This window comes from Megascapheus bottae, chromosome X, assembly GCF_031878675.1.
Source record: "Megascapheus bottae isolate mThoBot1 chromosome X, mThoBot2.hap1, whole genome shotgun sequence".
Classification (NCBI taxonomy): Eukaryota; Metazoa; Chordata; class Mammalia; order Rodentia; family Geomyidae; genus Megascapheus; species Megascapheus bottae.
Genome location: NC_143547.1, coordinates 103,736,842 through 103,761,363, shown reverse-complemented (window position 1 = coordinate 103,761,363; position 24,522 = coordinate 103,736,842). Strand labels below are relative to the sequence as shown.

The 24,522-nt window shown below is 38.4% G+C and overlaps 1 long non-coding RNA gene across 1 annotated transcript in view; it reads right to left on the bottom strand.

Annotated features, from left to right (window-relative positions):
- The window catches only part of LOC150041697 (uncharacterized), a 94,948-nt gene that overhangs the window by 1,536 nt on the left and 68,890 nt on the right, over positions 1 to 24,522 (bottom strand). The window contains exon 2 of the long non-coding RNA XR_016533736.1: positions 252 to 355. This is a non-coding gene — a long non-coding RNA (uncharacterized LOC150041697). The remainder of the gene's footprint in view (positions 1 to 251; positions 356 to 24,522) is intronic.

Here is a 24,522-nt window from a genome sequence, read left to right as displayed (position 1 = left end):
CATGCCAAAATTCAGTGTAGGTCAAATGGATGAGGGGTTTCTCTGTCGTCATCTTTATATATGTGAAATTTTCAAATTCTCCCCTGATGACCTGAGGCCATCTGCCTTAAGCCAATACCTTTCTCTTTGAGTCATCAGAACAACAACAGAGCAATCAGCCAACCCTTATGCATAGGTTTTCCCATAGCTCATAACAGGGGCATATTGGGGATGTGATTTTCTGTGTGTTATTGTGATCCCTCTCTCCTCACCTTGATTTCGGGCAGATACTGGAAACCACCCTCTATTGACCAGGTGGGGCTCTGTGTAGTCTGCTGGTGACTCTTCTTATTCCAAGGCTTTACTTTTCTTAAATCTGGAGAGAGAAGTGAGGACATATATTATATGGACTTCCAGAAGCAGAAATGAAGGGGCTGTAAATGTTGCCACTGTATACAGAGCATCTGAGGGGTGAAAGCAGTGTACAGGTTCTACTCTGATCTGGAGTGTTCTCCATGACTGATGACTGTTGGGAACAAGGATCCATTTTCTCCAAGATAGAAATAAACATTACAGTAGTACAGAAAAGTATAAGCGAGTTAGAACACCTCCAGAAATTTACTAGATTATTATAATGTTAAATGACTTAGGGTATGTACAGTGTCCAACCTGTTTTCTGACAGAGAATGTTATTCAGTATACATTTGTCATTCATAATAATATTGACAGTGATAATTATGAGTCTGGGATGTAAATAAAAAATAGTGTGTTGGATCAGAGGGAGGAAGACAGGGAGTGGAAAGGATACTGAGGGGTGAAGAGGATAGAAATTTTCTGTGTGTATGAAGACAACTTGGAAGGAGTGACATTGATCAAAATGAATCGTGGTCAGAAATTGATATGTTCAATTAAAACTGTTTTGTACCGTTTTAAAGTCAAGAAAGTATGTTTTTAAGAAAGGAGGTATAGGGCTAGGAGTTTGGTGTAGTGGTAGAGTGCTTGTCTAGAATATGTGAAAAGCTGGGTTTGAGTTCCTGCTAACACATACATGAAAAAAAATATCTGGTAATGGTGCTGTGGATGAAGTGGTAGAGTGCTAGTGTTGAGAACGCCCAAGGACAGTGATTAGGTCTTGAGTTTAATTTCCAGGTCTGGCAAAATAAAAAAAATAAAAAAGAGGGGCCAGGAGTTTGGCCTAGTGGTACAGTGCTTGCCTAGTATGCATGAAGTCCTGGGTTCGATTCTTCGGTACCACATACATAGGAAAAAAGCTGGAAATGCTGCTGTGGTTAAGGGTAGGGGTCTAGGTTTGAGAAAAGTTCAAGAACAGTGCTCAGGCTTTGAGTTAAAGTCCCATGAGTGGCAGATAATAAATAAGAAAAGGACATAGAAGGGAGTGGTGGGTGGCAATATAAAGGTACTATACAAATATTGTAAGTGTGGTAAATATACATGTGTGGTAGTGTTATAATAAAATTTGTTTATGTTATTCATGCACTTAAAGTATATATTTGATATGGTATGTATCATGTAAAATATATTAGGTATCATATAATTGGTTTTCCTATTATTGTATATCCTATTTTAGATTTTTTAATTTTTTTGTGCCAGTAGTAGGAGTTGAATTTCGGGTCTGAGCAGTGTCCTTGGGCTTTTTGAAGGCTAGAGCTCCAGCACTTGAGCAAAAACACCATGTCTGGTTTTTTGTCTGTATGTGGTACAGAGAAATCAAACCTGGGCTAATTGAAAGGACTTCCAGGATATTGAAACAAAAGCCATATAATGAATGATTGTTGTCCTTAATGTACTATGTTGTCTCTCATCTCCTTTGCTGTCCCTTGGTTATCTCATATTGGTATAGTATCTCACTTTATTATCTGATATATTGAATTTATTTGTATTTGGATATTTGAAATTTGATAGGGAAGGGGGGAAAAGGAAGACGGGTGGGGGTTTGTGGGGGGGACGGAAATAGGTACGAAGACATGTGAAAGGGTATCATTGTATGTGAATTAATGCACCTTCTATCTGGCAAATATCATGTAACCCTTTTAGTAATTACAATAAAAAAGTGCAAAAAAAAAAAGAAATCAAACCTGGGTTTTGGTACATGGTAGGCAAGCACTGTACCGCTAGGCCAAACTTTCGATCCCACCCCATGCAGTATTTTATAGTATAATTATTATATAAGATAAACTGTAAATAATATATATGGGTATCGTGTACAAAATATATATGTATAGTGCATATAATACATGATATATAAATAACATAAAATGTTTATATAGTATCTAGTGTGTAATAAATATTACATAACATAATATAAAGCATTTATATATGTATATAAATAAATGTATATAAAGGCACTTTTTTCATAAAAACGATGTGAGCGGAAGGGGTTCGCATCAAGTCTACTTGAGGTGTATCGTAGCTATTAGGTAGGGGAAATAGTTTTTAGAGCTAATCTTCCCCTTTCCATGTTGCTCTACTCTTGTTCTGAAACGCCCACGTTTGCATGTGACTTTTCCTTTGTCGCCCGCGGAAGTCAAATAAACCTCTTACATCAGGAAGACCAAATGGATTCGTCTGATGTTGAAAAGCAAACTAACGTTTTTTTCTTCCTCACAAGGATATTGGGATACGACAGGGTGAAACTGGTGGAAAAACGCCTACGTAGTGTCTTGTCTTGCCATTGCTGCTGACACGCTGCGATTCCGGCCAACAGTCACATGCTGCGGTAGGAAGGCGGAAGTCACGAGCTACTACATCCGGTTCGGACACGGACGGGGCTCCCAGGACTGCGTGCAGGGGTAGTTTCTGTTTGTGAGTAAGCCGTGTGTTATTTTTTGTTGTTGTTGTTGTTTCGCCAGTCCTGGGCTTGAGCTCAGGGCCTGAGCACTGTCCTTGGACTTTCTCAAGGCTAGAGCTCTACCACTTGAGCCTCAGCACCACTTCCGGCTTTTTTCTATGTATGTGGTACCGAGGAATCGAACCCGGGTCTCCATGCATGCTAGGCAAGCACTTTAACCACTAGGCCAAACTCCAGGCCCCAAGCCGTGTGTTCTGACGTGTGTCTTTCTTTTACTCCTCTATGAGGATTCTCACATTCATGTGGGAGTTGAGATTACTCCATTTACTATCTCCACTCTCCTCTGTGCATATAAAAGTTCTGAGACACACATGGTAGCTGAAGTCTGCTGCTTCCACATTCACTATATGTTCCAGGCGACGTTTCAGACTGATGTGGACAGAGTCAGGTCAACTTGTCTACATATCTACTGTCCTTTGAGTCCTCCTTCAAATACAATAAATAAAATAGGGCGTCCAAAACCTATCACTATTTTCTCCTCTTTTACCCTGCAGCACGCCTCCTTCCATAACATCTAACTGCTTTTCAAAATAACTAACCAGGCATCTACATCACTCTAACTTATGGCCCACCAGGTATAGTAACAAAGACCAGAGCGAATCTGTGATTCCCCATCTTCTCCTATTCTCAGTCCTCCTTCAATTTCTAGTTCTTTTACCTTTGGTTCCAAGATTTCATAAAGAGCCTATCTTACTGTGTCTCATTTGCTATTTCCACTCCATTGTTTACATACTCATAAAGGAAAATGCTACTACAATGCACTAGTTTTCACTAAAATGGCTTTACCTATTTCCACAAACTCCAAAGTTTACCCTAGTTTTCCCCTCAACTATTATCCTCATGTCCTGAGGTTCTCATAAAGCTACTGTGGTGTATTGTCTCACATAAAGTAGAACGTTCCACTTCAAACACTTTCTCCTATCATGTGGCCATGACAATCTGTGCAGGCTAAAGAACTTTCTCACACACATTTTCTATTCTCTATTACCCCTTTCTAAACATCACTAGCAGTTAGGCACAACCTTAAATGTCATTACAACCTTTTCATGTTACATTCTTTACAATTGCTTCATTGTCATTTTTTCTCTCCAACATTCATTTTGGGGCCAAAATAAGCAATAAATCTGCTTAAACTAATTGAGTTTTCCATCATATTTTTCTCTCGTATTTAATATGATATTCTACTCCACTTACTGCTTAACATGAATCTATCACCAAATCTTTTATAAATATCCCCCTTAACATCTGGCTGAATTTTGTACAACACTTTGGAAATCATTTTCGTTATGAATACTGTATTTTCTTTTATGCTTTAAGTATTTACTGCATTAATGAGGCAAGATTCCCAATTGGACTATAAAATACTTCATACTTTTTTTAAATAAACTCCTTACTTTGTTTAAATATTAAATTAACGAGGCCAGGAGTTTGGACTACTGGTAGATCGCTTGCCTAGCATGCAAAAAGACCCACGTTTGATTCCTCAGTACCACATACATAGAAAAAAGCTGCAAGTGGTGCTGAGGCTCAAGTGGTACAGCTCTAGCCTTGAGAAAGTCCAAGGACAGTGCTCAGGCCCTGAGCTCAAGCCCAGGACTGGCAAAAAATATTAACTTATAAAATATTTAACATTATTGTTCTTTTGAATTTTAAATAAAATATTTTCACCAAATGGCATGTATTTTCAACAGCCGTATCTCCTATTTTTAAAATTATATTTTTTTGAGTTTCTATTCAAAGGGGTTACAAGTCAAGATGTTAGTTCAATACAATGCATCTTGATCAATAAATATCACCTATTTTATCATTCTCCCCCATCTCTACAAACTTCACCCATCACTTCGCCTTTTCTACTTTCAAAGAATATATGGTTCGTACTTCTTGAAATATATTGTTTTGTGTGGTTTACTACAGTTTTCAAAAGTACAAGAGATAGTATACATATTTTGTTTTGTCCCTGGCTTTAAAGGAATTCTTCAAACATTTCACATTTGAGTGTACAGCCTGTACATTTCAGGAAATGAAAATTGCATTTTATTCTTAGTCGACTTTTTCTTTTTACGAAGAACTTGTATTGAATTTATTTGAAAAGCTTTTATGTTGCCATTGACATGATCAGAGTTTTTACAAAAATCATTTAATTTGTACACAGGGAATTAAAGTTAAAAGCATTTTCTAATGATAAATCATACTTTTATTCCTTGGACATGTCCTGTTTGTTCATTTAATTTACTGTTATGTTGAACATGCTATTAAATTATTTAGAATATTTGCTGCTACAAGAGAGACTTAGATCAAATGTTATTTTCATGTGGTGCTCTCATCTAGTATTTGAATGATTGTACATTTCTTTGTATGCTTTGGAAATATTTACACATATATGTATCTACATCTGTTTATATCTATATAAAATGCATATGCACATATACATGTTGATACATTTATATTGACTGTATTTACATTAAATTGAACATGATTTTGTGCTGAGAACCCCAACATCACTTTATTGTCACATAGGTCATTGTGCTGTCTTCCCTTTACCCACCAATAACATCCCATTCCACTGAGAAATCTGGCATCTATCTTCCACCAGTCCATTTATGCCCTTGTTCAATTCCACAATACAAATACTTTCACAATTGTTAACCTGTACTCCTATGAAAACCAACTGTGCCACCATGGGTAGCAGTTACATGCAATTCCTTTTTACTTTGCCTGATGACATTCATTTTCAAGTTATTTAAGCAACATATTCGCCCCACATAGTCATCCAAACTTGTTCCATAATTTTGTTTGCAAGTCTTAGGGCTTGAACTCAGGGCTTCAGTGCTGTCTCTGAGCTTTTCCATTCAAGGCTGGCACCCACTTGAGTCACAGCACCACTTCTATCTTTTGAAGCTTGTGCCAAGGCTGCCTTCAAACAAAGATCCATAGATCTCATCCTCCTGAGTAGCTTAGTATTACAGCGATGAACTACTAGTACCTCTCTCCATACATCCTTGGCTGTGTTTCTTGTGTGTGCTAGTCCAGGCTTAAATTCAGGGCCTAGATGCTGTCCCTGGGCTTCTTTTTCTCAAGGCTATCACTCTACCATTTGAAAGATAGTGCTATTTTTGGCTTTTTGGTGGTAAATTGGAGATAAAAATTTCATGCATGTTCCTGCCTGGGTGGCTTCTTTTTAGCCATTATCCTCACATCTCACCCTCCTGAATAGCTAGTATTACAGGCGTGAGTCATGGGCACTCGCCTGACTCCATACATTCTCAGTGTAACTAAAATACTTTATGAGAGTCTTGATTTCATCTTGGAATTTGTTAATATTCAAAATTATTAATTTTCACACTTTAGATTTTATACTTACATGAAATCCTGGATTCAGTCCTCACAAAAATTCAATTTTCATATTATAAACCAATATGATTTTAGCTGAGGGATGGTGGCTCACACCTGTATTCCTAGCTACTAATGAGGCTGTGATCTGAAGATCAAGGTTCAAGCCCAAGTAAACAAATGTAGCAAACTCTTAGATGCAACCAATCAGCAAAAAGCTAAAAGTAGAGCTATAGTTCCATCCCTCACTGGAAAAAGCCAAGGGAGAGTTCTAGGCTCTTATTTTAAGACACTACACACACACAGACAAACACACACACACACACACACACACACACACACGTGCATAAGCACACACATAAGAGTGAACAAGAATGAAAATTCTCTAAAGTTTCATAATACATTAATTACTTATTATAGTATCACAAAATAAATTTGCTGCTTCAATGAGTCTTTCGTAACCAGCCTATTTACACTTGTCTCTGTACATTTACAGTCTCCATGATTTTTCTCTATTTTTTCTTTCTTCTTTTATTTTTTGCCTGTCCTGGGGTTTGGAGTCAGGGCTAAGCACTGTCCTTGGGCTTTCTCAAGGCTAGAGTTCTGCCACTTGAGCCACACCACCACTGCCGGCTTTTTCTGTGTGTGCGCTACCAAGGAATCGAACCCAGTGCTTCATCTAAGCAAGCACTCAACCACTAGATCATGCTCCAAACCCCACTCTATGGTTTTTCTCTTCCCTAAATGCTACACAAATGGGGCAAAAAACTCTCTACTTATTTTCCAGTTGGCTATCTCAACTTATCAATATAAGTGTTTGAGGTTCAGTCATATCTCTTGAAATCTTGGTCATTCTTTAAAATTTTTGTAATACATTGTAACAATTAATAGTATTAAAAACATCCTGCTTACTTTGTGTTAGATGACTATGAAATTAACACAACATTATTACATGGATTTTTGTGTGGATGTAACTTTTTACATGTACATGAATAAGAGATTGCTTAGTAGATTTATGATAAGGCTATATGTAATTTTAAAAGTTCAAGTATGTAAGTTGTACAAAAAATTGAGTTTGGGGGCCAGGAAATTTGCCTAGTGGAATAGTGCTTGCCTGGCATGCATGCATGAAGACTGGGTTCAATTGTTTGGTACCACAAACACAGAAAAACCCAGAAGTGGTGCTCTGGCACAAGTGGTAGAGCTCTAGCCTTGAGAAAGCAGAAGGACAGTGCTCAGCCCCTGAGTTCAAGCCCCAGAACTGGAAAAAATTGATTTCCATCTTTATATAGTTTTATTTCTCTATAGCCAGCTTCCCATCCCACTTTCCCTCCAACTTCTCAAATATCCCATCTTCTCATCTCATCTCAATCCACATTGTTTAAAAATGTCTTTCTATCTGAATAAGTGGGACTGCATTAAACTGCAGAGCTTCTGTATGGAAAAAGGAGATAGCTAGCAAACTAACTAGAAAGCCTACAGAGTGGGAGAAGATCTTCACTAACTATACAACAGACAAAGGCCTTATATCTAAAATATATCAACAGATAAAAAATTGAATCACTCCAAAACTAATCTCCAAAAAAACCCACATCCCTTTAGAAGATGGGCCAAAGACTTAAAGAGAGTCTTCTCTGAAGGAGAAATAAGAGTGACCTATGGACAGATGAAGAAATGCATTACAAAAATCTCTGGCCATAAAAGAAATGCAAATCAAAACAACTCTAAGATTCCACCTCACTCCAGTTAGAATGGCCAGGATCAGGAAATCTAATAACAACAGATGCTGGAGGGGATATGGCCAGAAGGGATCAATACTACACTGTTAGTGGGAGTGCAAACTCATTCAACCACTATGGAAAGCAGCATGGCAGTTAATCAAATGACTAAACATAGAACTCCCCTATGACCCAGCAATTCCACTACTTGGCATTTACCAAAATGTACAGAACCAAAGACATACTAAATCCACTAGCACAGAGATGTTCATTGCAGCACTATTTACCATAGCAAAGACATGGAACCAACACAGATGCCCCTTAGTTGATGAGTGGATCGACAAAATGTGGTATTTCTACACAATGGAATTGTATGCTGCTGTCAGAAAGAACAATATCACCCCATTTGGAAGGAAATGGAAAGACTTAGAAAAAATCCTATTAAGTGAAGTAAGCCAGACTCAAAGGAATTTAGGCTCAATGGTTTTCCTCATTTGTCATAATCAGTAGAAACCTTGGGCTCTCCTAGCAGAGATTGACAATAGAGCAAACCTTGGATACATAAGGCCATATAGTATGACGCTAAATGAAAGGACCTCCAGGATATGGAAACAAAAGCCACATAATGTGTGATTGTTGTCCTTAATGTACTACATTATCTCTCATCTCTTTTGCTGTCCCTTGGTTATCTCATATGTTTAGAGTATTTCACCTTTTTATCTGATATTATATATATATATGTTTATTTGGTTATTTAAAATAGGATAGGGAAGGAGGGAAAATAAGATGGGGGTGGGGGTTGGGGGAGGCAAATGGGGACCAAGACATGAGAAAGTATATCAATGTTTGTGAAGTAATGCATCTTCTATCTGGTGAATATAATGTAACCCTTCTATTAATTTCAATAAAAATATATGAAATCTAGTAATGATTCTTTTTTCTTGTTGACATCTATTTACTACTATAATTTCACCCCCTTAGCACTGCTTGTGCTGAATACACGCAAATTTTGACAAGTCTGTGTTTTCCTGTCAATGCAAAATATTCCAAGATATCAAATGAATCTTCTTTCCTGGCCTCTGAGTCATTTAGATCATATTGCTTAATTTGTGTATCAAATTCTCCCTGCACTTCTTTCATGTTCCAAATCCTTAAATGTTATATTTAAATGAAATTGTCTAATAGTAAAGGGCTTCACTCTGAGGAAGGTGGTGGGCTCACAGGAAGCTCTAGCATCATTTAGTCACAAGGTTTGTCGAATTCTTCCTTTTAGTAAGTTCAGGAGTGGAGTGGAGGTAGGGAGATGTGGAAGGTGGGAGTGGAATGGCAGGGTCCAAATGATATACCAGAGGTCATCCTTGACCCTAAGTTATTTCTACTCTTCAGGGATTTAAAAGTTGGTCACTACCCTTGGTATTATTCTTTATGTAAGTAGATGTTTAGAATGAATTCAAAGTGGTATAAAGTTGTAGGTTAGATGACAGATGAATTTCTATTTCTTCTTCAGCCAGCCTCACTACTGTCAATGATTTCTGAAACACTGTCCACATGATATAAATTGTCATGTATTCTTGCTACTAGTGCTTTATTGTGTTATCCTTCATTTTAACTCTCTAATGAATTTCTATGTAACATTTTGTTTTGACTTATATCTATTTGAATTTTGTTTCTTGAGACTTGCCAGATGTATATCTCATTTTGAAGGATTACCTTCATATTTTGTTTCATTTATCAGTTCTATTTTGTGCATTTTCTCTTTCATGAACTTTTGATATATTTTTGATTGTTTCCTACTTCCTATATTCTTTTGATAATTACTTTTGTACTTTTTCTACTTTTTCAATCTAAATATTTAATTTATTCAATTTAACTGATTCTTGTTCTTTATATAAGCTCTAACCAAAGCTTTCAAGACTATATTTTTCTCTGAATATTGCTGTCTCTATGCATCCCATTGGTATTTATACATAATGATCTCATTGTCTTTCATACACATTCAGATATTTTATTGCTCATTCTATTTTTAAAGAAACTTGTTTAGATATTCAGTGTTATTTTCTTCGTGGTTTTGAGTGTCTATCTCTCTATCTCTCTATATATCATTTTTATGTATATATTTGAGTACGAATGTGTGTACATATTTAACTGTTTTCTGTCTATTATCTAAGACACAATGTTTTAGTTGGTGGGTCTAGAACCCATGATGATGCTATTCTATTACTCCATTGCCCTGGGCATATTGTCTTTTTGGTTTCATGCTTGAGCTGGAACTCAAATACACTTTTGTTCCAGACACTAGAAATGAGGAAGTGAGCATCAGAGCCAAGCAGCTTCTATTTAATCAGTGCAGGCATAACTTGCAATGTGATGCCAAAACCACTGCAACTTGTATTCCATTTAGAAGAGTTTAATTACAGGGCATCATCTCGGTAGAATAGGTCAATACCTGAATATCCAAATACAGCAGTCTGATACAATATGCATTTACATTTTATACTTTGGAGCATATATTATTCAAAATTTATTTCTTTTTTTTGTGTGTGTATGTGGGTCATAGGGCTTGAACTTGGCCTGGGTGCTGTCCCTGAGCTCTTTAGCTCAATGCTATTGCCCTACCCTTGAGCCAAGCCCCATTTTCTAGAGGCTAATTGGAGATAAGAGTCTCAGGTCCTTTTGTGCCTGGTTGCCTTAGAACCTTGATCCTCAAGATTTCAGCCTCCTGAGTAGCTAGGATTACAGACATGAGCCACCATTCCCAACTTAAAATTTATTTCTTAATATTAAAATCTTGTGTATTTATGTTACTAGTATCCCTCTCAACCACTTCATTTTTGAAAGCGATTATAGACAGGGGCCTCCATGCCTGCCTGGCCTGTAGTTTAAATCTTGAATGTTACTCCAGGGCTTATATGCTAAAGGCTTGGTCATTAGACAGGCACTATTGGAATGTGGTAGAATCATTAAAACATGGGGTTTAGTGTAAGGAAGCTAGATTATTGGGGTGTATTCTTGAAATAAACTCTGGGATCCTAGACTGAGCATGGGTGTTTCACACCTCTAATCCTAGCTAATCAGGAGGCTAAGATCTGAGGACAGCCATTTAAAGTCAGCCCTGGAAGCCTATGAGATTCTATTTCTAATAAACTACTCAGAAAAAGCTGGAAGTAGTGCTATGGTTCAAGTGGTACAACACCAGTCCCAGAATCAGTAAAAAAAATGTTGGGACCTCATATCCTTCCATATGTTGAGCAGTTTTACTCTGCCACACATTTTCCCTCATATTGTTCTGCCTAACCATAGACCCAAATCAATGCAACTGAATCCCAGTCAAAATGAAGCTCTTTCTCTTTATTGTTTATCTCAGATATATTGTCACAGTGACACTGTATCAATTTCATGGAGCTCTATTCTTTTAAAAAATAAATCTGAATATCGGTTTCTTTCAGTGAGAGAAATTTAATTACTTTAAATATACTTAAGTCACATATTTTATGTAAATTTCATTACATTTGTATTGCAATACAATTTCATGGAAGTCACATACTACACAATCTGAATAAAGCATATGATTGCTTGGTATTAGTATACACAGAGAGTTGGGCAAGTATCAGCTGGGCAAATTACAGCATAAATAATTTTATAAAGAATGTTGTACAATGATCAAAGAATGACTATTCTTTATCACATTTAGGATGCTTCTGGTCATGTTTATTTAAATATCTGTTTCCTTATCTCTGTTTTCTTCCTCCGTGATTCTAATCATGTATGCTGATGTGCCTAGAAGCAGCCCACCTTTCTCAGCGACTTTCTAGTGTCCATAATTCTTTTGCCTTCTATAATTTTCAGATTTCTCTGAATTTATCGATGTGTTTTTTTACCATTTAATGTCATTGCTGAGAATGAGTAGTAAAATTTGTTTACTTGAATGATTGGGAGGGGGTGGGGAGAGGGAAATGGGGACAAAACATGAGAAGGGGTATCAATGTGTGAGAAGTAATGCTTATACTACCTGGCAAATATAACTGTAACCCCTCTCTACCCCAACAAAAAAATAAATTGTTTACTTGATTCTTTAGTTTTTAACTTTAGACTTTGCATTTCGTTCTTTGTGTTAAGATTTTTATAAAGGTATCATCTTTCTATCTACATTTGCTTCATTTTTTGGTAATAAAAGATAGGTGTTTACATAGCACATGGTTGTGAAGAAGGAGGTGATGTTAAGAGGCTCCTTGCTGTCTCACAGCATATCAGATGGCATCTGGTGGCAAGACGGAGGGAATGTCTTCCTTTGCCTCTTTAAGCATGATTTCTCTTAGTTCTGTGAATATATTTATAATAGCTATATTGAAGTCTTTGCCCTTTCATATCTCATAATTTGGGTTGGAAATTGAGGTACTGTACAAAATGCAGCATGTATTGCATTTGGTTCTGCAGCAACTGGTTCTGTCTCCTATTCCAGAACTATTTGCTTTTATTTCTTTTTTCGTGATTGCCTGGTTCATTTTAGGGATATTTACCCTACAATGCGAACACTTCAGTGGTATCCTTCAGAGAGTACACTCTTTGGTTTGTGATATGCTATGATGACAGTGGCTTTAATATGACTGTCTCTGATTACTTTGTTTCCCAACCACATTCAGCTTGTAGGCTTTAAAATTGTCCCATAGATTGATCTACTTTGAGATTTTTTTGGGGTATGGATAGTTTTTAAGCTCAGTGTTTGAGATTTTGGCCTGATCTTTGTTAGAGCTTTTAGTCATCTGTTTCTCTGGTTATTTCTGGTAAACTAAATGGCCTATGGTTTACTTTATTTCCTTAATGGATTTACTGTTCCTTCATAATTGCTTTTTATTGCAGCATTTTGTTATAAAGAGTGTTTTTAGATTTGAAATTCCCCCATCCTGTGTATTAAATGAAGTCAGTTCATTTAGAAAAAGCTTCAGAAGTCTGTGCTCTGGCACCTTGCCTGATCTTCACCCCATTAAAATGAGTCATGGTTATGCAGCAGGTGAAAGAACTAGTGGAATTATTTCTAAATAACACATTTGCTTTGGAGATGAAAATTCATATTTGGGTAGGGGGAAGCATGGAGTATAAATAGCTCCAGTTCTGTTGTGATTGCTTCTCCAGTTATGGGAGCTCTACACTTTGAGTGAGGATGGAGAAAATTACGCGTGCGTTTTCTCAAAGCCTTTTGAAATACCAAAGTTCTAGCCTATGAGTGTGGGATGTGTGGAAGGAGGGCCTCACCTCAACTATACTTTCCTATATGAGGTAGGTTCCTTTGAATGGGATAAGAAATGTCAATGTTCTGGCTCTTCAACTGGAATCTAGGCACAAGGGAGATCTCTCCACAATTGACTACACTTATCTGGAGTGGAGGTTCCTTTACATTATGGTTTGGTAAGAGGAAGATGGTGATGATTGGATTATAATTCAAATGCCATGTTATCACTCTTGTGACTAAATGTTAGCCTCCTGAATACTTTTCTTCTTTTGCTGCATGTCAATAGGATCTTTCCAGAGCTTTTTAAATGGTTATTCTAAAAATAGCATATACCTGTAACCCTCACTATGTTGGAAACAGGTAGAAGTGTAGTGGTTTGAGACCTGCCATATGCAAAAACACAAGACCCTGTGTGAAAAATAAACTAAAACAAAAACGTCTGAGAGTGGGGCTGTAGTGGTAGAGCAGTTGCCTAACACGGGCAAGATCCTACGTTTAAGTACTGGAAAAAATAACCAAAATTCAAATGATTTTTACAGTTTAACTGAGACTGGTTCCATAGGGCTCTTCCTGCTCTCAGTGCCTAATATGAAACTCATAGAGTGGAATTTGCTCCTTATTTTAAATATTTAATTGAAACATTCATTATAGAATTATGTGTGTTGTGAGAGAAGGCTTCTGTTAGCATGAATTGAAACTAATGAAATTTCAGAAACTAAAATGATGTTTATGTTTATTTTGCTTCCAGTGTCATTATTTGGCTATATTTATTCTTTGCTGGGGTTTGAGTGTGTCCTCTAACATTCCTGAGTTAGGGAACTATCTGAAGATACGGAGGCAAGTCATTTCCTTTGCAAGGTGATCAAGTCATGAGGGTAGAGCCATCGGGGATGGGATTAGGCATCTTTTCTACAGAAGAATTTGAGAGATGATTCACCCTCCTCTGTTCCTCTGCCACAGGAAACATACAATTCATCACCTCTTTGTTCTTGTGTATACTTTCTGCAATGTGGAAATGCAGCAAGATGCACCTAACCAGACACATGACCTGGCAGCATCTCCATAACTGAGCAATAAACTTACTTACATCCTTCCTGAAGGATGCAGTTCTGAACTAGTACTGTATTATAAGAATACAAATGGACTCAGAATTTTCTTGTTCCATTACTGTGCTAGACACATAGGATTTCATGTCACTCCTCCATTGTCATATGCCATTTTGGAAATTCTACTATTTATTTCCACTGTGTGATATGTTTTATTCCAGCAAGCATGTTCAAACTTTAATTTCCCCCTCAAATGTAATATTTTATTTATTTTCATCTCATACAATAATACCCATGTCTTACAGATGTCAAGTGACCTTTTATTGGAAATTATTATCTTCAATTGAGTATCATTTCTTATTTATAAACTATTGTATAAAATTGAATTAAATATTACACCCTTGTAATTAGTAAATATTATAATCTATTTCATGGTTTTGGCCCACACTAATTATTTTAGTGACAATAATTTTTTGCTTAATCTAATTTTAGTCACGTTTTTGATTATTTTGCCCATCTGTATACTTCTTGGTAAAATACAGTTTTAGCCAGAACTCTGATAAGTTCATGGAACAAGAGCTCTCCCCACCCCATCCTCAATACCTGATTAGGTTCCTGTTCTCAGATGATATTCGAATTCCTTTGGCCTATCTTCACCAAGAATTCTGTTAAGTCATTTTACCTACTATCCTTTTTTTTAATTAATTAATTTATTTTTTTGCCAGTCCTGGGCTGAGCTCAGGGCCTGAGCACTGTCCTTGGACTTTCTCAAGGCTAGAGCTCTACCACTTGAGCCTCAGCACAATTTTCGGCTTTTTTCTATGTATGTGGTACCAAGGAATTGAACCCAGGTCTCCATGCATGCTAGGCAAACACTTTAACCACTAGGCCAAACTCCCGGCCACCTACGATCCTTTTTACCCATGTATATCCTCTTAATAATTTTCTGTCCACAGTCCCTATCCTATGGTTTCATCCACATTGTATCCAATGATAAATCTACTTTATTCCCTCTAATAACTCTGATTCTGTGGGCCTATATCTATCTTGATGGTTCTAAATAAAGTCATCAATGCTATGTCTTTTTTTCCCAAATTTCATTGAATATTTTTTCCTTTTCCTTTGGAGTTAGGACTCGGCTTTTCACTTGCTAGGCAGGTACTGTGCCACTTGAGTCATATTGCCAGCCCCTTTTGTTCTGGTTATGTTTAAAATATTTTCATTTGGCTCAGGATGGTCTTTTTCCCAATTATATTTTATTGCTGGGGTAACATATAGAGGGGTTACAGTTACATTCGTCAAGTAGTGGGTACATTACTTCTTGAACATGGATACCACTTCTTATGTTTCTCTCCCAGTTTCCCTCCCCCAGCCTCTCCCAATCATATTGTTCTGTGGTCATATTTATATTACTCACTGTAGCAGGACTTATGCCCAGATCTTTCTGTAGGCCTGGTATTCAAGCATGTTTGTTCAGCTTGATGTGGAAGCATAATCCTGACGTCAGGTTCCCACATAGCTGGGATGACAAGTATGCATGGGTGAAATCATTTTTTTTCTTTAATAACAGTTTGCATTCCTTTTGTTGCATTCTCATTGTTTAACCAAAATATGTGTCACAATAATACTTCCACTGATGCTCAATGTCCTGGGCCTAGTATTCCTGACAAATACTCTATTTTGCCTTCATACTTGCTAGTTTTCTGGCTACAGTACTCTAATATTTTTGTCTGAACAGCTTGTAGATGTAACTCTCTTGTTTGATATTTGTCTATTTTGTCACTTGTATATATTTTAAAGTTTTTTTTATTATCTTTAAGCTCTTGTACAAAGCAGTTACTATTTAACAAAACAGTCTATGGAAACAATACATCTTGATCAATGTCATCCTTTTCAACATTCTCACCCATCCCTCCTCTCCCCACTCCTTCCCTCACTCTTCTTAATTTTGTGAGATATACATTGAATTATTCCCTGCATTTTCCACCTCTTCTCTTCATTCATCTACCCTTGTCCCTTTGAACCCCTCAGTACCCGTTTTGAGAACCTACTTCCTGGTGTTTTATTTTGCTAAATTTTGATTTCAGCATTTTTCATTTCCTAAGAAACTCCAATGTCATTCATAATCATAATTTTGTAGGCAATATTTCCTTTTTCTTTTTCTTTTGAAAACTGCAGCATTTTCTTTCTCGTATGGAATGTGAAATGATCTAGGATTCGCTTCCTTTTCTCCTGGGAAGTCACTGTCACCATTGCCCAGTGAATATTGCTTATGAAGGGGCAGGAAATTTTACTTTTTAGTTCATAATCCTCTCTTCTAAAAGGGAACATCTTCATAACAGATTCATACTTTCTGACACCACTCAGAGATCCTAGGTTTGGGAGAATGTGAGTCATAGAATGTGAGTAGTAAATGTTTTGCATGAAGGATGGAGATAAAATATTTGGTGAGAAAAAATAATTTAATGGGGTGCCGGTGGCTCAAACCTATAATCCTAGCTACTCAGGAGGCTGAGATCTGAGGATCATGGTTCAAAGCCAGCCCAGGCATGAAAGCCCATGACACTCTTATCTCCAATTAAGTGCCAGAAAACCAGAAATGGAGTTGTTGCTCAAGTGGTAGAGTAATACCCTTGAGAAAAAAAAATGTTAAAACTGGACTGGTTGTGATCTTGAGTGCATGATAACATTGGCCTCTTTTGAGGTTAGCTGTATGGCACATCATGTATGTTGTATGAGAACTTGGAGATGCAAGCTGTATTTGACTCATGGCTTGATGTTTTAAGATAAGATTTTTTTAAGCCAGCATTGTGATTATAAAGCAAGTGTAAGGAAGGCTGCATCAGCATGGATGAACGAGGGATTGCAATGAGCACAGGCCCTGGGATGACCTGCAGCGGATGCAGCATGAGAGCAAGCCATATTTGCAGGATTAAATTGTGTGATTTCAGGTAGTTGCTTTTAATACACAACCAAGCTTCACATCAACTCTCTTGTGCCATTTGGGAGACCATATTGTTTAATTTAACTATGTAGTTAATCATGGTTTACTTCAGTAGAAGTAGGTAACTTGTTAAGGAATCAAAGCTGCAAGGTGCTAAAATTATTATTATTTATGGCAATTCACAGAAGCCACCAAAAGTACATCACTGATTTTTCTTCCCATTTAGTAAAGCAACTTATACCAAATGTGGGGTCACACAGTTGCATTTGCATCTGATCTAATTATATACACTGTTAAGCATGCTTATGAGTGGTAAACAAGGTTACATTTGGAGGGCATGATTATAATGTGCTTATTTACTAATGTCATACAAGTTTTCTGGAGCATAGATTGTTATTTACTTTCAAGCAGATATGTGAATCCTCTTGATTGCTGTTTTTTTTAATAACTGAGGTAACAAAATGAGAACAGAATGTCATATCATCAGGATTTGTATTGCAAAGAAGAGACATAGAAGTAAATCTGGGAATTCATATAGGACAGAGGACTGTGACCACAGGACGGAGAAAAACACTTGCTCCTAAAGAAGCTACTCTCCTTTCAGAATATAAAGAATTTTCTCCATGGAGGAAGACATTATGTTCAGCTTTACAGTCCAGGAATGTCTCCTCACACCTCAAAGAAAACCATGGACCTCTGATGATTAATATCCCTGGAGTTTCCTCATTGTATTTGCAATTGTAAATTATCCTTCATATCAGGTCCCAAGATTAAGTAAGCTTTATTGAGTAAGCCCTAACTGTGCAAAAAGTAACTTCAAAATTTCACACAGCCTGAGAATCCCTTCTATTTAGTTTAAAAATAAATCCATGTGATGATTTCTTTTCTCCACTAAACAAATCTTTCCAAATGCCTTGCTCTGGCCTTCTTCCAAGGAGAAGATAGGTATACCACTTCATTTATCCCACAATTACTGGTTACTTTACTTACACATGACTTTTCTTACCTATATATAAATAATATAAGAAAGAACTGGCATTTGGGACACCTGGGAGTGATATGTGTCAGTCAACAAAATCAGCTGGGCATGGTGGCTCAGGCCTCTAATCCTAGCTACTCAGGAGGCTGAGATCTGAGGATCAAGTTTCAAAGCCAGCCCGGGCGCAAAAGGACCTGAGATTCTTGTCTCCAATCTCTTATGTAGAAAACAAGAAATGGGGCTTGGCTCAAGGGTAGGCTCAAGCCTTCAGCTGAAGAGATTAGGGACAATGCCCAGGCAAAGTTCAACCCCCATGACCCAGAACAAATACATACATACATACATACATACATACATACATACATACATACATACATACAAACTACTGGAGAAACAAAGCTATCACATTTTGAAGAGTTAATTAGGATTCCCATCTGGGAAAACACATTCTGAACAATCATGAATATGTGTGGTAAGTTTTCACAAAATGACAGGAACATTTCATTTTACTGTTCAGTTATGCTCTTCCTTCTGTCCCTTCTTCTGACGTATTTTTGATGGGCATTTGCTTCTTGAGATTGTGTGCTCCATGTCTCCTAGCATTTCTGCTATAATTTTCCTATTCCTTTTTATAGTAGCATCACATGTAGGAAGCCTGCGTCCAATTAACCTCCTCAATAACTAAAATGTGCTATATAATAACAATTGTTAGTTCAACAGAAATAATTTCTCAGTATGGAGGTTCTTCAAAAAATAAAAACAGAACTACCATAACATCCTGCTAAACCAGTCACAGTCGAAATCCTGAATGCTCCTAATAGTCAAGCTATAGAACCAGCCTAGAAGCCTATCAACTAATGAATGATTAAAGGAAATGTTCAAAGAATCATTGTGTCATTTGCAGGAAAGGGGATGGAACTGGAGATCAGAATCCAGTCAGTTAAGAGTAATAAATGTCAAGAAACAAAAGAATATTGCACATATCTCTCCTGTGTCACATACAGAGTTAAACTGACATGAATATGAAAGAGGTCTGGGGGGGGGCTAGGGATGGCACAGAATGAAACAAAAGGATTCTGGAGAGCTGGACATAATCCAACTATGATGTATGCATATATGAAAATAGAACAATGAAAAGGGAGAGGGAACAAGAAAGTAAAGGGTCAAATGTCATGAAGAGACAGTACATGAATATATAAATCGATCCCAGCGAAACCTCTTTGTGCAACGAATATATGCTAATCATTTTAAACAACAGATTTCCTTGGTTAATCACTTTTAAAAGCTGATGGTTCTTGTTTGGTGAACACAGAATTCTCTTCTATTTTTAATATTTCTATGTGCTAACCGTTTTCCCAGAGGGTTTGTTGTTATACACTTGGTGTCTTGGATTCATACTGTTTTTCTAGTTTGTGTCCAGATAAAAATGAAGATCTAATTCTGTGGTTGACAATCTTGTTTACTCATTAGAATTACCTTAGGTGATTTAAAAGATGCTGATATGCATCCTAGCCTATTAACAATTAAATGAGAATACCTAAAGTATGAGTCTTTTCTTTTTTGTTTACTTTTTGCTATATAACTAGCATACATCACAGTGTAAAAATGATACATGAAGTAAATCTTACATATATACCTATGCACACACATGTAATGCACCATAACATGGATAAAGGTATAGATCAAGGGTTGGAAAACTTTGTTGTAAAAGACCAAATACTTTTGGCTATAAAGTCTGAACTGTCTGTGTCAAAACTAGAGTGCAAAACAGTCATAGGAATTGTATAAATGTATGAGCATGTCTGTGATCCAATAAAGTTTGGCAATGGGTGTTGGGTCCAGTTTGGCCAATCAGTTGTTTCTTGACCACTTACATGTTGGGGCCTGATCGCCATCTCTGAGTCCTGTTCACCATTCTGGCTCAGCGGCCATTAAAGGGCTTTGGCCAGGCACTCCTCGCAGACCTCTCTTGAGGTATTCGCATTCCTCGCAGACCTCTCTTGAGATATTTCTGTGTGTGTGACTCAACTGAACCCCCTAGCGCAGGTCCTCAGCCTGCGTACGCTTTCCTGCACCAATCCGCCCAGTACCTGAAGGTTTGCCCTGACCCTTAGAGATAGCACCTTGGCCCTCTTCCTATTGGTTCTTTTTTGCTTCCCGACCTCCTCTTTCCCCCACAATATATAACTAAGTGCCCAACACATTAAAGAGAGATCGGCCAAGCTTTTATGACTGACACAGCTCCTGGCTCAGTGTTGTTTTCTCCCCGATAATTGGGGGAGGGCTGGGTTATCGATACTTGCCATCTCGCTCGGCTCTGGGGGACTTCAGGCTGGCCCTGGGTGTCCCTCTCACACCTGTGTTGCTGGAGAGAGCAACACTTATAGAGCCCATTTCTGGCAGTCCAGGGTGTTGTTTATTGTCCCTTCCCAAGTTTATGACCTCTAAAAGAGAGAATATTTTTGCCAGTTCTAGGTCTTGAGTTCAGGGCCTGGGCACTGTCCTTGGGCTTTTTCAAGGCTAGAGCTCTACCACTTGAGCCACAGCACCACTTCTGGCTTTTTTCAGTGTATGTGGTACCAAGGAATCAAATCCAGAGCTTTGTGCATGCTAGGCAAACACTCTACCCCTAGGCCATGCTTCTGGCTGCAAGAGGGAATATTTTTCTGCTAGTAATGGTTTGGTTTTGTTTTGCTTTGTTTTGTTTTACCACATGAAGCACATGTTCACTTCTGGTTTTTGGTGGTTAATTGGAGTACCAGTCTAATGGATTTTCCTGCCTGGGCTGCTCCGAACGGAGAACCTCCAATTTTTGACTAGCTAGGTTTACAGGTGCGAGCCAGCAGAACCTGACTCGTGTCCAGAAGTTTTTAATCCCAGTTATCTAAGAGATTCTTTAGTATAGCTGAGACAGAAAAATGCTGATATGGAATAATCAATAATAATAGCTTTCAGGCAAGGTGATTCATGCTACAATCCTAGCTATTTAGAAGGAAGATATGAGGAGGGTCTGCATCTGGCATTCATGGAGCATTTCCATCAGTCACTGAGGCTTATCAGCCTGGCCAGGCTTATTTAGAATTTGGCTTGAGCCTCATTTAGTTCCTAGTTGCTACTCAAGCAATGGTGCAGTGACCAGCAACAATTCCATCACTTAGGAGTGTCTTGGAAAGAAGAGTCCACAGGTGAACTGCGATCCTCTGAGACATGATTTGCATGCATTATATCCAGATCCACATCACTTTACAGTGAGTTCCACTCTAAATATAGCATTTACCTGTCAAACTAATCCTGTAAGTAATTTGGAATACTAGAAAATGGCTAGAAGGGAGAACTGCCTAAGGCAGCACAGGCCCCTCTTGAGATGCAGCCTGAGGAAGGTGTGTAATCACCGGGCCTCCGGCCAACCTTACAAACTGTGTTGCCATGATGGACTGTGGAATGAATCCATGGTTGTTGGCCAGAGCCAGATGGCTCTCCCTAGTTGAGTGCCCCCCTGGGTTGCTCTTACCTTGCCTAGTTAGTATCTGTGGTCCCTGAAACCTGATTTAGTAGCTACTGCCCAGTATATACCAATGCTCTCAGTCTACACTCAAACATTCTGAAATCAAGCAAATCTTGCAGACAATTTGTCACGACAGTGCATTCAGCAGAGACATGGGGTGGAGAGGAAAATCCAAACCGTGGGCACTGTCAGTTTGGGAAGTGGAGGTCTCCCAGATTTTTCCTTGCTTAGCCTCTGTGGAGAGCTTCTTGTAGCTACCAAAAGTGGGGCTATCTTAGCACAATCCCTGTGATCTAATTATAGACTAAACTAATAAAGACTAAACGGCCACATTGTCACTCAGCTACTGAGAGAATATGACTGAAACACACAAAGTTTCAGACTCAATATCTTTTTGTTTCCCAATAAAACACTGTGTGGAACCCTTACAGAGAAGCGTGCCTTCCAACACGCAAACTCCTGCACTATCAAAGGTGAAAAGGCGTAAAGACTTTACAGTGTCAGCACTCAGAAGCCCCTACAGTAAAAAGCTCAGCCTGATAAAGATGTCTTTCTATTGACGTAGATCACTGCCCTAAAATGCCCACAATGTAGGCCTGGGTATGATACCTGCACCTCTCCAAAAGACAGGCCAAAATAATTCAACTGCTAGTCACCCAAGGGTATATACATACATGTCATTTGGTCTGCATGCTATATTTCTGGTACTGTCACAAAAATAATAAGAATCAGGGGTTTTCCATGTTGCATCATTCACAGTGAGGTTTGCCAGGCATTTATTTTTCCTCTTGGTGATTTCTCCTCATATGGAACGAAGAGGATTAGAGGAAGGACTTTCATCTCCTTGTAATGCCACTGTCATTTGTCACCTGTTGCCTTGCTAATTGCACATTGTCACCTTCACATATGGGCCTCACAGGAATTAAAAATCCATCCAAAAACTATTAATTGGCCTGATCTAGTGATGACTCAGTAAATACATAGACTGAGCTTCTAAGAGTATGATTAACCCTACTGTTAATTGGCCTCCTGGCCTGGGCAAGCACAGAAGTCCCAACTTGTCCTTGGAAACCCACCAATGCCTGCTTCTCTGTGATGGCTAAGAGCCAAGGCTTCGTGGAAGAGGGAGGCCACATGCATAGTTCTTCCTTTAAGCTACTACTCTTGGAGACAGGGCAGGAGGAGGCCTCGCATACTGCCCAGTCGCATTTTGTGGATGGAAAGCTGGGTTCCTGACATGGAAGTTCCTTGTTCAGGTCATGTAGACACTCAGCTTTCACACTCTCAAGAGCCAGGAAGAAGGTTTAAGAGTTCTTGAAGTACGTTCTGAGGCAGAGGGTGGGACTACAGGAAGAAACTGAAATCTAAACTGTGACCGATGTCTCTAAATATGAAGTCTCTCCTAGATCTGGAAATCTGAGACTAAGGAAATCTCTGGAGCAAAAAGAAGCACACCATATTGCTCACTCTCTCTAAATGAGTTTCGTTGCTCCCTTTGCCATACCCATGTATTCAGGTTTGAGAGCTCATAACAGACATGTAAAGTGCAAACATGTGGAATGGATCATGTCAAATTTCTAACCACCTGGTGGTATGGGTTCATATATTCCTGCAGCTGCCTACTAGCTCTGACCTACCAGGTCTTTATCAACTAGAGTTTTCAAGCTATATGACAAAATGGCAAATTCTTACAAGAAATAAGCCTCCTAACTCCGAGTAGTACACATCTTCAAGATTTGCCATGGCTCCTGTTCTATACCCAGTCTTAGAAAAGGCTCTTTATACTCACCTACGAGGAGCTACCTTATACAAAGCATCTCTAGTACTTTGGGAGATAAACTGTGAGGTAAACTCAATATCCACCATATCCCAGCTTCCACTTCCCCCTGACTGAGCTTCCTGCACAATATAGAATAAGTCCTCTTTCCTATCCCTAACATGAGGAACGCACTTAAGCAATGTCTTTGGCAGTACAAGAGAGACTAAGGAGAGAGAACATAGGCCTATTCTTCCCCTCAGCAGGTTCATAGTGTAAGAATGCAGATAAGCAGATCGTGACAGATTATGTCCTTTAAAAAGGTTCTAGGTGGAGGGGGTAAGTAGATGGCTTGTGGTAGCATGGGGAAAGGAGCCATGAATTTCTCCTGGGTGATCAGGAAAGGACTCCTAAGTTGCTGATGGTGCAACTGCGCTTTGAAAATGGGAACTGAACGTTTAATTGTGGGGATGAGAAAGGCAGTTCTAGTCAAAATGGAGCAAAGTCTTAAAGGAAGGGAAGTGAAATGTGTGCTTACAGCCATTGTGGACTATGGGAAGGAGATGGACAACATTAACAGGCTAGGAGTGAGGGTTGTACTCTTACAGCTGGTGTTCTGCTTAGTTATTGCTGTACCACAAATGACTCTAAAACCCAGTTGATAAAAGCATTTATTAGAATGTACATAGCCCATGTGTTAGGAATTCAGGGAGAGCTCAGCTGGGTGATTCTTTGGATCGATATAGATTCGTCAGTGGTATTTGACTGGTTGCTAGGTTGGTCTGGAAGGTCTGTCATGGATGTGGATGCAATCATATATCGGACCTTTGGCGGGGATGGCTGGAAGACTACAAACAATTGACCTTGTGAACCGGAGCACCTACATGTAGCATGTGCTAAGGTGGCTGGAATTCATATACTGGCAGGTCAGGTCTCCAAGACTTCATGTTCCAGCAACCCAGGTGGGAGATTTCTGTCATTGTATGGCCAACCTATGATGACTGAGAATCATTTCGCTTATACCATATTGATGGAAGAAGTCACAAGTGCAATGAAATTTAAGGAGGAGAGGGTTTTAGAGACCCTGCCACAAATGAAAAGAGTGAAAGAATTTTGCATGTTTTAAAACATTTGTATCTGCCTCAACATATAGGCTCTTTCCTAGGAGC